At 36.2% G+C, this 14,629-nt stretch overlaps 1 long non-coding RNA gene across 1 annotated transcript; it reads left to right on the forward strand.

Annotated features, from left to right (window-relative positions):
• The first annotated feature begins 13,116 nt into the window (after positions 1-13,116).
• Positions 13,117-14,332, forward strand: LOC109582749 (uncharacterized). The gene is made up of 5 exons (XR_002185209.1): positions 13,117-13,154; positions 13,198-13,346; positions 13,525-13,927; positions 13,977-14,114; positions 14,164-14,332. It is a non-coding gene; the product is annotated as an uncharacterized LOC109582749 (long non-coding RNA).
• Positions 14,333-14,629: the final 297 nt, after the last annotated feature.

The raw sequence follows: 14,629 nt of genomic DNA on the forward strand, positions 1-14,629 counted from the left end.
CTTAGGCAAAGGACATCTCTACAGCTTGCAGGACCTTGGGAGCCTTATTGCTAGTAGACTAGAAATGGATTACAGGCTCTCTGGTGTGCAGCTAGTCCATCTTACAAAGAACTGACATGAAATTACTGATTAAAACAAGTGGAAGGTACAATATGAATTTGGCTTGAAATAATTATAAATGAAACATTGTTTTGTTAATCATTTGCTACTACAAAATAGATATCCTTTCTTTCTATAAAAACCAGTTGCCATCCTTTGCATATAGTTTTAATTTTTTATTTCGGTTTTATAGGATCTTCGACTTGTAGTAAAATGGACCTTTTGCACTTAAGCAAATCTAATTAATGTGCACCGGAAGTGGTGGTAAAATGGTGTATTATTGGAGGAAAGGGAGGTTGAACAATTTTCTCTGTTATCCAGCCATTTCAGCTACGAGAACCACTTTGAGCTGTCCTTTTGTTTTAGTATACCTATTTATCTTTTCTGTGAGCTCTTGGTTGCTGTTTTGGCTTTTGTAGTCATAGGAATATTCTTACTCATTGGCAACTCCCATATTTCTAAATTTTGCTTTCAGAAGCCAGGGCACTTGCTTCTCCATTGCTATGAGCATATTCAGCTGAGTCCTATGACTAGTATCAATTATCAGACTTAGTCTCAGTCCATCAGAACCAAGTACGGTGGAACAACTCACTCGGTTGTCATATTACAGCTGGAATGTGGATAATTATGACCATCTTTTCGCTTCTTAAAACTATAGGATTGGTCTTAAATCACATGTAAGAAGCATTCTAATGAACCAAGTGTGCTGGAATAGCTGAGTATCTTGTAACTAGCTATTAATAGTTGTGAGATATTGTATAATTTGTGTGATTATTATTTATGCATTGCCAATAATTGATATGATTAAATATTCATGGTCTGTGTACTATAAATAGTGTCATTTTTGTAAGGAGCGATATAGAGTAATTATTATTTGAAGAGAATCTTGACTGTCAATTGTTTATTGTAAATGAGCCAGTTGAAGGGACGAAGCAGTCTCCGGGAACCAGACTCTCTCACATGGTCAAACCAAGCTGAATAGTATACTGGAGATACAAAGCTTATAGCTCGGACGAACTGGATTGCTTCTAGTTCGAGCTGCATAACTTATTTAGCTCTTTTAGTTGCTGTTGTGATAGTACTGGTGGTGCTCAGATAAGGAGTGTGAGTTACCTTAAAGAACTAATTTATTTTTAACACTATTTCTCTAACGAGAGGCCTTTGTATCTTCCATATTTTTTGTCTACCTCACCATTTTAACTGGCGCAGCGCCGCTTTCAAGTGCAGCGTGCATTGTTTATATCTTGGAGAGCCTGTCTGATACGGCCACTTTCAGCCTTTAGCATGGCTGATCCAGCACAATTGAAAAGAAATTGAGCTGGCAACCGAGCTGCGGCCACTCAACGTATTAAAGAAGTCTCAGACCTATTTGATGCTTCCACTGCTCCAGACCCTTTAAGGCTGGAACAGTTGAAGCGGGGATTACAGGAGACTTTAGAGAACCTTAAAAAGTTGGAGGGGGAGATCATGCTGCATGTTGATGCGGGCGATGTGAGTATGGAGGTGGAAGAGTCATAGAAAGTTAAGGATAAGATCTTTGGAGCTATGACTGGGGTCAATAGGGCCCTACGGTCTCTGCCTGCCCTCTCTCCTAGCCCTGCACATCCCCTGCTCACCTCACCTCCTGCCATAATGGCCAAGTTGTCCAAACTTAATCTTAGAAATTTTAATGGTAGTCTCATTGGTTGGAGCTCTTTTTGGAATGCTTACAAGACAGCAGTCCATGAGGATCACAGTCTTTCAGTTACCGAGAAGTTTACATATCTACAGTCTTTGCTAGAAGGCAGAGCCAGAGATGCCATTGCTGGCTTTGCCCTCACAGATGCTAAGTACACAGCTGCAATTGATCTACTTCAGCATCAGTTTGAAGACAAGGAGAAGTGGATTGCCGCCCACATGGATAGTCTCATGAGTCTGGAAGTTGTAACTTCTGACAATAATGTTACTGACTTGAGGAGACTTTATGATAAGACGAAATCGAACATACGAAGTGTAGATGCTCTGGGGGTAACAGCTGATCATTACAGAGCCCTGCTCACTCCAGTTTTCATTCGTAAGCTCCCTCAATAATTAAGACTTAATTTGGCAAGAAAGGTGCCTGCTACAGAATGGGGATTGAATAAAATCCCGAGTACACTTTTGGAAGAACCGGAAGCCAGAGAGAGGGCCATCCTGCCTAGAACCAAGGCATCTTACAGTGGCAACAAGGAAGCAGGGACTTTCCCATGGCTGCTACCATGATGAATGCCAGTAGTAACACATGTTGCTATTGTGGCATGAAGGACATACACCAGCAAGCTGTAGAAGTGTTGCTTCACTTGAAGAGCACAAACGTGTAATCAAGGGAGGTGGAAGATGCTTTTTGTCTCTGCTGTGGTCACATAGGCAAAGATTGTCGTTTAGGAATAAATTGTAATAATTGCAGTGGTAGACACCACGTTAACATTTACCATAAAACTGACAGGACTCAATCGCCTAATAATGATAAGAATGATACTTCTGGCAGTACTGACTCCTCTGTTTCTACTGGCCATAGTGCCACCAGAGATCTAAATGCTGAAACTCCTGCCTTTCGCCCTTCACAGTTGACCTCCTCTTGCTATGTGGGAGGTAATGAGACAGTATTCATGCAAATGGCCAAGCCTTGGTTTTTAATTTGGATCAGCCTGATAGTAGATTAAACTGACATATATTGCTGGACAGTAGGAGCCAGTCATCTTATATCACAAGTAGTGCCCGCAAGAAACTAGCACTGAGTTCATTAGGCAAGAAATCTATTTCCATACTTACTCCCCAAGCAGAGTCCAATGGACTGTGAAGTTGTGAGAATGGGAGTTGAGTTGAGAAATGGTGGGTATCTTGAATTAAAGTTATTAGCAGTAGCTCACATTTGTGAGCCAAATTTGAATTGAGCCATTAATATAAATCAATATCCTAATTTAAAGTGTTTGAATTTTGCCTCTGAGTTGAAACACTCATTCAGATTCAACCAGACGTTTTGCTGGGGTCTGACCAATATTGGTCTCTCCTTACTGGTGAAATAGTGAGGAGTGAGGGTGGTGCAGCTGCTCTCAACTCACACCTTGGGTGGATCTTATTAGGACCAGCCGTGGCAGCGAGGGGTGCAGGACCAGCTTCGACCCTAGTGACTCATACACTGAGAGTTGATGGAATAAATGGAGTTAAGGCATTGAAGAGAGAATTGCATTCCTTTTTCAGTATTGAATCACTGGGGATATTGGAGACTGAGAATATAGTTCAGTTCCAATTTGAATACCATGTCTCTTTTAGCAATGGAAGGTACACAGTGTCACTGCCTTGGAAGGACACCTGCTTGTCCTTACCTACAAATTACAGTCTCGGTTTACGTTGATTAAACAGCCTGTTCAAGAGACTGAAAGAAAACCCAAAAACTTCTCCAGAAATATGATGCCATCATTTAAGAACAGAGTGCTATGGGGATTGTTACAATGGTCCCTGCAAATTAAGATAACTGCAACAGAATACACTACTTACCGCATCATGTGGTTATTAAAAAGGACAAGAGTACTACTAAGCTCCGGATTTTTAGCAATGCGTCTGCCAAGATGGATGGTCCTTTTTTGAATGAATGTCTGTATGCTGGTCCCTCTCTTCATCAAAAGATCTTGGAAATTTTTGTGAGATTTAGACTGTTCCCGGTAGCCTTGGTAGCTTATATAGAGAAGGCCTTCCTGATGATCCAAGTGGCTGACTCTGATCCAGACTCCTTAAGATTTTTGTGAATTAAAGATGTGCATGCCGAATCACCTGAGGTACAGGTCTTTAAATTCACTAGGGTGGTTTTTGAAGTAGCCCCTAGCCCTTATCTTATGAATGCTACTATATCTCAGCACATTAAACAGTTTCAAGATACTAATAATGATTTAGTACAACAGATAAGAGATTCTATATATGTAGATGATATTGTAACAGGTGCCTATGGCATTGAGCGAGCTTTTGAAATTTATGAAGGCGCAAAGAATCTTTTTCGAGCAGGGGGATTCAACTTAAAAAAATTTGTTAGCAATTGCAAGGAATTACAATCGAAAATTGATGCTACTGAGCAGAAGAGGAACTCAATTGTGATAGAGGAGTCATTTACCAAGACCACCTTGGGGGGTCCACCACAAGTCTGTAAATTTAGTCAAAATGTTCATTTAGTAAAGTTTTTTTAAATAAAATGTTGATTTAATGAAAATTGTTATTTAGTCAAAACGTTTAACCATCAGTTAGTAGTTATGACTTCAAATAACTACCCAGCATGTCATGAATAACAGATGCTTCCATTTTGCTCAGATCTGATTTTGGTGCTTGTGTATCAGCAATACTTGTGATCTCATGAGGTTGAGGAAAGATAGAATCAGAAACATCATCAGCCAGGAAGGGTCAAAATCATCTCCATGTACTTCACATACATAGTGTAAACTACAAGAAGCTGATATATGAACTTTCTGGTTTTACAGCAAGGCGCTTCATCAAACATGTCAACCTAGCCTTTAGTCTCCCAAATGCATTTTATGTAATAGATGGAACATGGCTTCAAGTGGCTTATCAGATATACAACAAAAATGATATTCATAATCCCGAGGGTGTAGCCCGAGGGATTATGAATATCATTTGAGGTGTATATCTGATAAACCACGAAGAAGCCATGTTTCATATTTCTTGTACAATTGAAATGCATAATGATGAATAATTAGAGCTTACCTTAAATCACTAAGCACTCTAGACATTCCTTCAAAAGCAAAACAATTTTTACTCAAGTTAGGAAGGTAGTAAGAAAGGCAGCCATTTTGACATTCCTACTGAGCATGCGCAATAGACTAAACCACACGCGGTACAAAATGGCTGAAAAGGAAAATTGACCACCGCATGGCTCTCTTGATGAGGATAATCCTAATCCAAAGAAGAGGAGGGTGTCCTTGAAGCTAGATAAGCTGCCTAGATTCGCATTCTACTCTGCCGAAGAAGTTTCCGAGATTTCTAAAGGATACGTTCCTCCAAATACAGCTAAAAACACTCGTTGGGCCACAAAATGCTTTATGGACTAGATTTTGGCAATCAACAGCCTCCCTGATGCTGTGGAAAAGTGTCCAGAAGATAAATTAGAGAGTGCCTCACCTGAAGTTTTAAATAAATGGATCCCGAAATTTGTTGCTGAAGTTTAAAGAGCCGATGGACAGAAATACTCTCCCAGAACCATTTATCAAATTTTATCAGGCCTGCTAAGGTATATGCGTTCACTTAAGGCAGATTGCCCCAACATTTTGGATAAGATTCACTTTAAAGCTATTGATGGTGCTTGCAACACTATTTTTTGGGGTTTACGTAAGGAAGGCATCGGAGCAGAAGTCAAGCATACTCCTATTGTCACAATAGAAGAGGAAAAGCAGCTGTGGGACAGTACTATTCTAAATGTTACTACTCCGATTGGCCTTTTACGTGCTGTGTTTCTTTAGATTGGCAAGGTTTGTTTCCTTCGTGGAGGTGAAGAACAGAGAAACTTGAAGCCATCTCAATTCATCTGCTACTCAAACCCTGATAAATATTCGTATGTTAAAAATGGCTCAAAAAATAGATCTGGTGGTATTGCTCAACTTTGGGTGCAAAACAAAGTTGTTGAGATTTATGCAGTCCCTGAGAACGAACCTCGCTGCCTATTCTATTTGTTGAATTTTGTTTGCCTAAACTACAGCCATACGCATTTGAAAATGATGTCTTCTACCTTTGGTCAAAGAAGAAAACGCCTATTGATCCTCAAGATGTTTGGTATGATAGTGTGCCTATGGGAAAAAATAAATTGGCTGGCTTAATGAAAGAGATGAGTATAGAAGCAGGACTGGAACACATAAGAACCAACCGTAGCTTGTGTGCTACAGGGGTGTCAGCTATGTTTGCAGCTGGAGTTCCAGAGAAAATAATTCAATGAAACACTGGCCACAGATCAATTGAAGCCTTACAATTATATGAACATGTGTCATCAGAACAGAGCAAGAGTACGTGTAAGGTTCTGACAAGTCTTGGCGTATCTGACATGCAGCAACAAGGAAAGGAACTAAAGGGCAAGAGCAAGAAGAAAAGCGTGAGAAAAAAGAAGAGAAAGTCGAAGAGAAGCCAAGTATTGGAGTAATAGCTGGGAATTTTTCTAGCATGTTTCATGGCTGCAGCATTCAGTCTATTTCTGTGCAAATCGAGAAGAAGGAATAGATGATGATACTTGAAGTAACATTGCTACAGAGATCACTTAATACTTGATTTAGACACATTTCTGAAAACTATTGTTTATTAATATATATATTATTAGAAACTTGGCGAGAAAAAACTTTTAATTCTTTTTTAAGATTTTTTGGATAAGGACAAGGGTTATTGATATTCATTGTGTTACGGGCAATTCTTAATGATATTCATTGCTCTGGCAGGAAGTTTACATCATACTTTCTCCAATTTGAGACCCACAATAGCCTGATACAAAAGTCTGGCTTATAAGCTCATCTTGATTGTAAGGTTTTGAAGGGAGACTCCTTTGGGGGACTCATCCTAATTTTTTTACCTGTGGACCTTTCAGGACAAACTTGTTGAAGTATATTACAATAATCACTGAAAGAACTTGTACTATGTATTTAATGAATTGTACATGTAACCACATTGTTTACATTACTGTTTGTACATGCACAGTGTTTCTAGATTTATCTATACATGCAGTGTTAATTCTGTCCTCTTCTAGATTGCTCCATTCCTCTCTTCTTACACTAATCTTTATGTTTCCAGAACATTCTGTAGCTAGACTATGAATTGTATCCCAGTCTGTCTCTCTCTAAGTTCTTATTGTCCTCTCTGTTCTCTCTCTTGTTAATTCATTTAATCGTTCTGATTAAATATACTAAGACTATTTAGTAAGCTGTTAAGTCATCAACTGTATCTACATAAACTCATCAAAACTGTCCTGAGCAAAAGGTCAAAGTTCATGAGATCCCCTCTTACTTATCCCTCATACACCAGGGAAAGTCCATGGTGTATGAGGAACTTCACTGGTGTATCATATATACACCACTGCGCGGCACTTTCATCTTATGGCTTCCTATGGTACAAATAACCATATGTGCATTTGATAAGTTGTAATTATACTGTTGCTGTTCCGATGTTAAGACACAATTGTGGGGAAATGGTTTTATTAGCCATTGAAGCAAGGGATATGCAGTGTCTCCATGTAAAGTTATGGGCAGATTTGTATTACAAACATTTCTTGTTAGGCCGCTAAATAAAAATTCCCATTCATCCTTTTATTATAAATGGGAATGTTAAAAAAATGTGCATCGTGCACACTACCAGGCCAATCAATATAAATGTTCAGAAAACTATACCTATAGTCAGCTACTGCCTGTGTTATCATTGAGTACCATCCTTTTCTGTTGTAGGAGCCACTAAGAAATTCCACAGGTGAAGAGATGGGTACATGAGTACCATCTATTGCACCTCTACAAATAGAAAACCCACACTTAGCCATAAAACTATCTATTACAGAAATAAGAGCATTTCCTGATGGATATTTGATGTACTTCCTCATTAAAATTTTAACAATTGCAGTACATACTTACCTGATAATAAGACAAGTAGATGATCTAGATACACCAAATAAATGTGCCAGAACTCTGTACAGTGTACCAGCAGAGGGAAACCAGATTGTAATTGCAACTCTTAACTCAACAGTGATGGCACAACGAAGGTGAGTATCGTTTTTATGCACTTCTTTATGCAACTCATTACATTAGTACATAAAAGTCTCGTTTCTTATTCTGAATTTTTCATACCAGTCCTTATTGTTGAAAGCACGATTCACAATGTATTGACAAAAGTTGGACTGCCTTTCTTTTACCCACAAAGATCTTTCTATATGAAGTTGAGATGACTGTGTTGTTACTAGTGTTAAGGTAAGAAAAATTGATTTCTTCCTCTTTTGCATCAATCTAAACCTTCTTAAGCTACCTTTTCAGGAAAAACATCAGACTGTAGAATGACGATACACTTGCTTTTTCATTCAGATCTCTTTTATGAGTTGAACCTCTATTTTATCATACTGAATTAACTATTAATAATAATTTCTCCACCCAATAAGTTTTGTATAGTAGCTATAGTGTAAACAGGGGCTAAAGAAGAAGTAAACCTAGTAGTTTTGTTGACCTCAGATTAAACTAGCTATTAATTTTAATGTCCAGTATAAAGTAAAACACTTCCATCGTTATATTAAATTTAAGAGAAAAATAGATGTTAATTACAATAATTATCTTTGTTATTGTCGAGATGGTTTCAAATTATGTGTATTTACTGTTCATATCATAAAATATAAGTAAATATATAAATAGTTGTCTATACAAATGCAATGTAGTGACCTAATGGTAACAGCAATAATAGTTCTAGCAAAAACACCCATAATGTTTTTTTTAATTTGAAACAAGTAGAACTGTTGGGAGAGGATACAAATGGTGTAGAGCCATGAACAAGTCCTGAATGTGACGATTCCTCTCTGCAATATTGGACAGGAACTAATGGATTTTAATACGACATGAGATGCTCCTACAGTACAACCAGTGAATTTACAGATAAAGAATGACCTCTTGCATGCCTCAAAAATCTATAAAAGAGGTAACCTATAGTTGTAAGAAGTGAAAAGATGGTCATAATCATCCACATTCCAGCTGCAACATGACAACTGAGTGAGTTATTTGACCGTACCTGGTTCTGATGGACTGAGACTAAGTGTGATAATAGACACTAGTCATAGGACTCAGCTGAATACCTTCTGTCTTTATAGCTTTGGAGAGGCAAGTGCCTTGGCTCCTGAAAGCAAAATTTAGAAGAACGAGAATTGCCAAAGGTGCCGGAGAATGGGGTGCTGCTAAAACCCTGAACCAGGGTCAAAACCAGAAATAAGTGCTACAAACCGGAGCTGGAGATGACCCAGAGATGATTGCTGAAAAGTGGAGACGGAGACTACCCGGAGCAGGAGATGAGCGCCTATAAACGGCACCATGGAGTTCTGATGGTTGCTCCAGAGATATGCTGCACCTTACATGATTTTAGTCTTCTTCTCTGCAATTAATTCTACAGATTTATGCTGATTTCATTATTTGTACTGCACAATTGTTAGTTTATATATTTTACAGATCTAATCATTGTTTAAATTTATCATTTTCAGGGATAAATTACAATCATGCCATGATGAACCTTAAAAAAGGCAGTTTTTGATTGAAAACATTGGAGAGCCTTTTTATGTTGTACTTTTTCACAATCAGTAGAATATGTGTCTACATATATTTAAAAAAAATTATTTTTCAGTACTTAATATACTGACACCTTCTTTTAGGCCACATTTTTATATTAACACTAAAATTTGTCTTTCAAAAATCACTTTCTTATTCTGATTTTCAAGCATTATTTAGAAGCAATAGAAGGCACATTGTGTGAAGATATATTGGATGTGCTAAAACAGGTAAACAGGCTTTGATTGACAAAACTCTTGTTCCATGATTGTGGTTAGCCTTTGTAGCAACCGCATTTTATTGCTGAACATAATTTTACAAGGAAGAAATTATTTTATCTTCACTGTAATTGCCATGCTTTTGACAAATAGTTTTTATGCTCAGTTTTGAGACATTTTTTCTGAGTTTTCAATTTTTTCAGTAATCATTTAAGACAGCTACACCCAGTATGGAAGAATTTTTGTATGAGATGTTTAACAAATCCACCTTTGATACATTTAGGTGCGCACCTATAGATGTCTCTGTATCATTTTTTATTATTTGTGTTTTATAAAAGCAATTGCAACAGTGAAGCAAAGTGAAAGGAAGAGAAAGCTATACAACCAGTAAGAGTGCAAAAAGTACAGCTTGTCATTTATGCACTCTTAATGTTTGTATTACCTTCTGTACAGGTACATACATCATGCATGTATCAGTATTCTATTTGAAGCATGAATGTTGGTATAAAAGTAATGATTGTTTAGAGACATTGTGTAAGGTACATATACATGTATGCATCAATTTTGTAATTATGTGTAATGAAAAGGAATTTGGTAGTTGCTTCCAACAAAACATATATGTGGTTCAATAAAGATGAATATCAATAATGCTAGGTAGCTATATGATTACTTCAAATGGTAAAATTAATCACACTAATTTAGCTTATATCCGATAAACAAATGTACTAAATGAGCACATCCCTCAACTATAGAACTTCAGGCTAAAAAGAACAAGCACCAAGGTAATAAGGTATAATTAATTTCGTTTATTTATCCTAAGTTAGATGTAAATAAATTTATAACTACGTTAAAAAGTAATGCTCAAAGCAAATTAATTTGTTCACAAAAAGTAATATACATAATATAAAAGATTCTGAGGAAAAAGAAAGTAGTCCCATTTATTTGGACAATATTTTCTGCAAAATTGATTTTGACTGTGAATGACAGTGATCTTAAAAAAACAAAATTGATAAGTATGAAATACATTGAAATGATCAGGCTTTAAATTGAATAGCAAATTATGTTTAACAAAAGGTCCTGGAAGAAGGATAAACTATGCACAGAATTTATACTAAACAATATGAACCCTTGTAGCATATAGAAATCAGTAATATATATGCAAGACAAATAGCTAGGCCTTGCAAGGATCAGACTTATATAAAGAGAGTGAAGGGAAAGAAATGAGATTTAAAACATAGCTACCATGATTTAAAGCAGTTTCTTTGTTTGACAAAATATGATTGTAGTGAATTTGTATTTAGCAGAGAGTGTACATTAGATGCCGCTACTCTTAAATTAGAGAAGCATAATAATAATAATGCACAATATTTTATTGCTATTTATTGTTTTATTCTTATTCATACCTGTAAGAATGATTGATACATCTGAAATTGCATATTAGCTCCAAAAATAAAGAGAAACAACATAAATAATACTTGGCCACTTCCATTGGATCACATTGTACGTCATGTCATTAATTTCGTTTATTAATTTTAATTTTAGTACATTCATATCTTTTTACTATTATTATATTGCCCTACTCAGCAAATGAAACCTATATCATTTACTTACTGCAAAATAAAGCACAGTATACACCTACATGTAATATGCATGTGTGCAATTATTGACAGCCTTCTTCTACTAGTAAAAAATATTCTTTTAATTGAAAGCTATCATACATAAAGTAACATGGACACAAAGTGATAGTTGCAAGCAGAATCACTGATAAATTCCAAAAGTCATTTCAATAATGACAAAATGTGCTTAGAAAATAGTTTGATCAGGCCAAAGTTATTGGTGTGTTGACTCCGCCCAATCTTGCAACATTCAAAATGTGAATTTCCATCAAAAGTCACATCTAAAAGTGAATTGGCTCTGATAGTACCACCTGTAGTTAATGGTAGTTATGGGAAAATGCACTTAGAATACTGTAGTTATGGCCATGTCGACTCGGCCAAATCTTGCAACATCCAAAATGTCAATTGCCATCAAAAGTTACTTTAAAAAATGAATTTGTTCTGATAGTGCCACCTCTAGTTGATATTAACTATGGGAAAATGGACTTAAAATGCCGCATATCTCCATAGTTAAGGGTGTATCGATTCCGCCCAATCTTGCGACATTCTAATTGGGAATTGCCATTAAAAATTACACCTCAAAATGAATTTGTTCTGATGATCTTACCTGTAGTTGATGGTAACTACGGAAAAATGCACTTAATATACCACATTTGCTACAATTTTGTGCATTGTTATGCAATTCATGGTTGAGTCAACCCCACCTACACTTGAAACACGATGATCAAATGATGGATGTGATATACATAATTATTTTACATAATAATTATTAAATACAATAAACGATGATATTTTAAGGGTGTAGTGCTGGGGTTCTATGATTTTTTTGTTTTTTAGTAAAACAAGAATAAATATTTATGCATTTTGTACATATTAGATTAAAAAAAGTTTTAGTTTTGCATAATAATAATTTTTCAAAATTGTGTTTCCAAAGCAATAAAAATCATAATTACAACGATTGGATACATGTGACATAATGTGTGTGCGCATGCATGCCAACTTTGGAAGTCACGTGAGACTCAGTAGTTCTGGTTCATTGGTTCTGTAGTTCTGTTCAGTGGTTTAGTTTATCTTGGTGGATCTTGTCTTCTCGAGCTGTTCTACATATGTAAGCTTTGTAACTGGGCTGCCAAGACCTGGTCGATTCAGGCCTTTACTGTTTTCTTTTCAGTTGGCCATTTTACTTTTTGTTTTTCCTTTCTTTTTGCCCTAGCTCTTCTCCCGTCCTCTACCTCTCCTTGTTCAACATGGCTAGTCACAGTATTGGTCGAATTACAACATCAGAAAAGAAAGTATGCCAGCTATGTTGTTGTCACTTGCATAATATATTTTTTAGAGTTACTGAGACAAAGAGAAGTAGATCTTGGAAAAATGTTCCAAAGAAACTCAAATTTGGTATGTAGTAGAGTCAAAATGTACTAGTTTTTCTTTACATTTCAGATTCACCACCGTTGAAACTTCCTGCAACCAACTATAAGTCACTGCCAAGTTTTCAAGCCTTCATTGAACAAACAGTATTTTATTATGCTAATAATAAAATCAAAGTAAAGGTGACAGTAGTAGACAGCATTCCAGTCAGGAGACAGTCATCGTGTTCAAGGTAATGTAGTGTTGATTGACAGAGTTATTAGCACATGACACCTTAGAAACACCCTGCCTATCCCTTTACATAAAGTGGGTGTTGCCACACTAAGTACAATGGCTGCCAGCTATATGTATGCAAAGTAGTGAAAACAATCTAGGGAAATACTTCCCTAGTGTATATTTGTGCAGTTGTATAATTTTGCCCAATGCTTTTAAAAGCAATTTTTTACTTGTATTTATGAACAACTGTGCCTTTTTTATTTAGGTGTTATCAGGCTAGGAGCAAAACTAATTTTGTTGGGTTGCTACAGAGTATACAATGGAAAGATCTTTTGCACCATGATCCTCCATTTACTATTGTATGTTGAAAATGCCTTTTGTTTGATGATTACAATTTTGTAGCTTATACAAATAAAACACTTAGCAACAGTGATGAGGCAATTAGTTATTGAAAAAACAGATAATTCCTCTTCCAAAGAATTTACTGCAGTTCTTTTAGGACTAATGAAAATGTACTGGCTTTGTAATGGCCATTGCACACATTGCAAAGTGTAAGTAAATAGCAGTATATTTTTATAATGAATATTTAGTTTCAAATAATTATGTGTGCATACCATTCATGCAACTTCAAACTAGTCTACTCATCTATACCATTTTATAGTGTTTCTACTGTTTGTAGCTTTCTAGATAGTAATGAAATAATAGATTACTTATATTTCACAATAATAGTTTGACTCCAAAAGTTGTTGATGAGTAAATGGGGCTGCATCTACAAGTGGAGATTGAGGGGTATATAGCTCCAGTTACAAGTGACACGTCTTTTGATAGCCCAACAAGTAGCAGGTCACCCCCATCCAAACGTAGGCATTGACCACTGGTAGACTATACAGAAGAGTGAAGAGTCCTCAAGTGCAGTCAATAGTACAAGTGATCACGAAGTGAATTGAGTCTAGTGGATCGTCACCAGATACAGAAACTCAAGCGTACACACTTAAAGAGCAAGCACCGGCCACATTTGACACTGCTCTTCTAGTGAGTTCTTTTGTTATGTTGCCTTTTGATAGATTAATTGTCATCATTATGGAATACCTGATGTTGTTTTGATGATGATTCATCTATAGTAATAGTCGAGGTATGATGATTATCAGTTGGTATAACTTCCTGTTATATTTTACAATAAGTTTATGAATGAGGTACCTAGTCTTGTTGCATTTGAGAGTGATGTGGGGCAGTTACTGTTTTATGTGATGGGCAACCTCATTGAAACATCGTATAAGGATTCCCAACATATTTTGGGAATACTAATTGAAGGAAAACAGGTATAATGTAATGGGTATTATTATAATTTTACTTTCTATTGAATTTTAGTTTCTATTATGTCATGCAACATGGGACAGGATGAATGAAAGTTTCATGATTGTAATATCCCAGTTTTACAACTTGCTTGATGCTGACAATTTGATATACCTTTGTGAAACCTGTTATGACATGTTTACACTCAACAATTGATTATTCATTATTTTGCCATTAAATATTATTGCTGCTGTTTCATTTTAACTCCAATTTCTTTACTTTGACCAAGGGGCGTGATACTTGTGTGGGTGATTGTGATTGATCTTTATTGGTTTCCAAGTCTACATTTAATAGTATTCATACTTCAAAGGAAGTGTGATTAAATTCTAAGGCAGTACATTTAGCATCTCTAACAGCATTGCTAGAGACCCCAGGCAGCACCACGTGGAGGTAGTACTGCATTGCTGCCCAACCTTGAAAAAAATGAAATATTAAAACTTTATTAAATAGATATTATCTTTGAAGCTGATCTTTATCTTAT

Source organism: Amphimedon queenslandica, unplaced genomic scaffold (genome assembly GCF_000090795.2).
Source record: "Amphimedon queenslandica unplaced genomic scaffold, v1.1 AMPQUscaffold_13359, whole genome shotgun sequence".
In the NCBI taxonomy this organism is placed as follows: Eukaryota; Metazoa; Porifera; class Demospongiae; order Haplosclerida; family Niphatidae; genus Amphimedon; species Amphimedon queenslandica.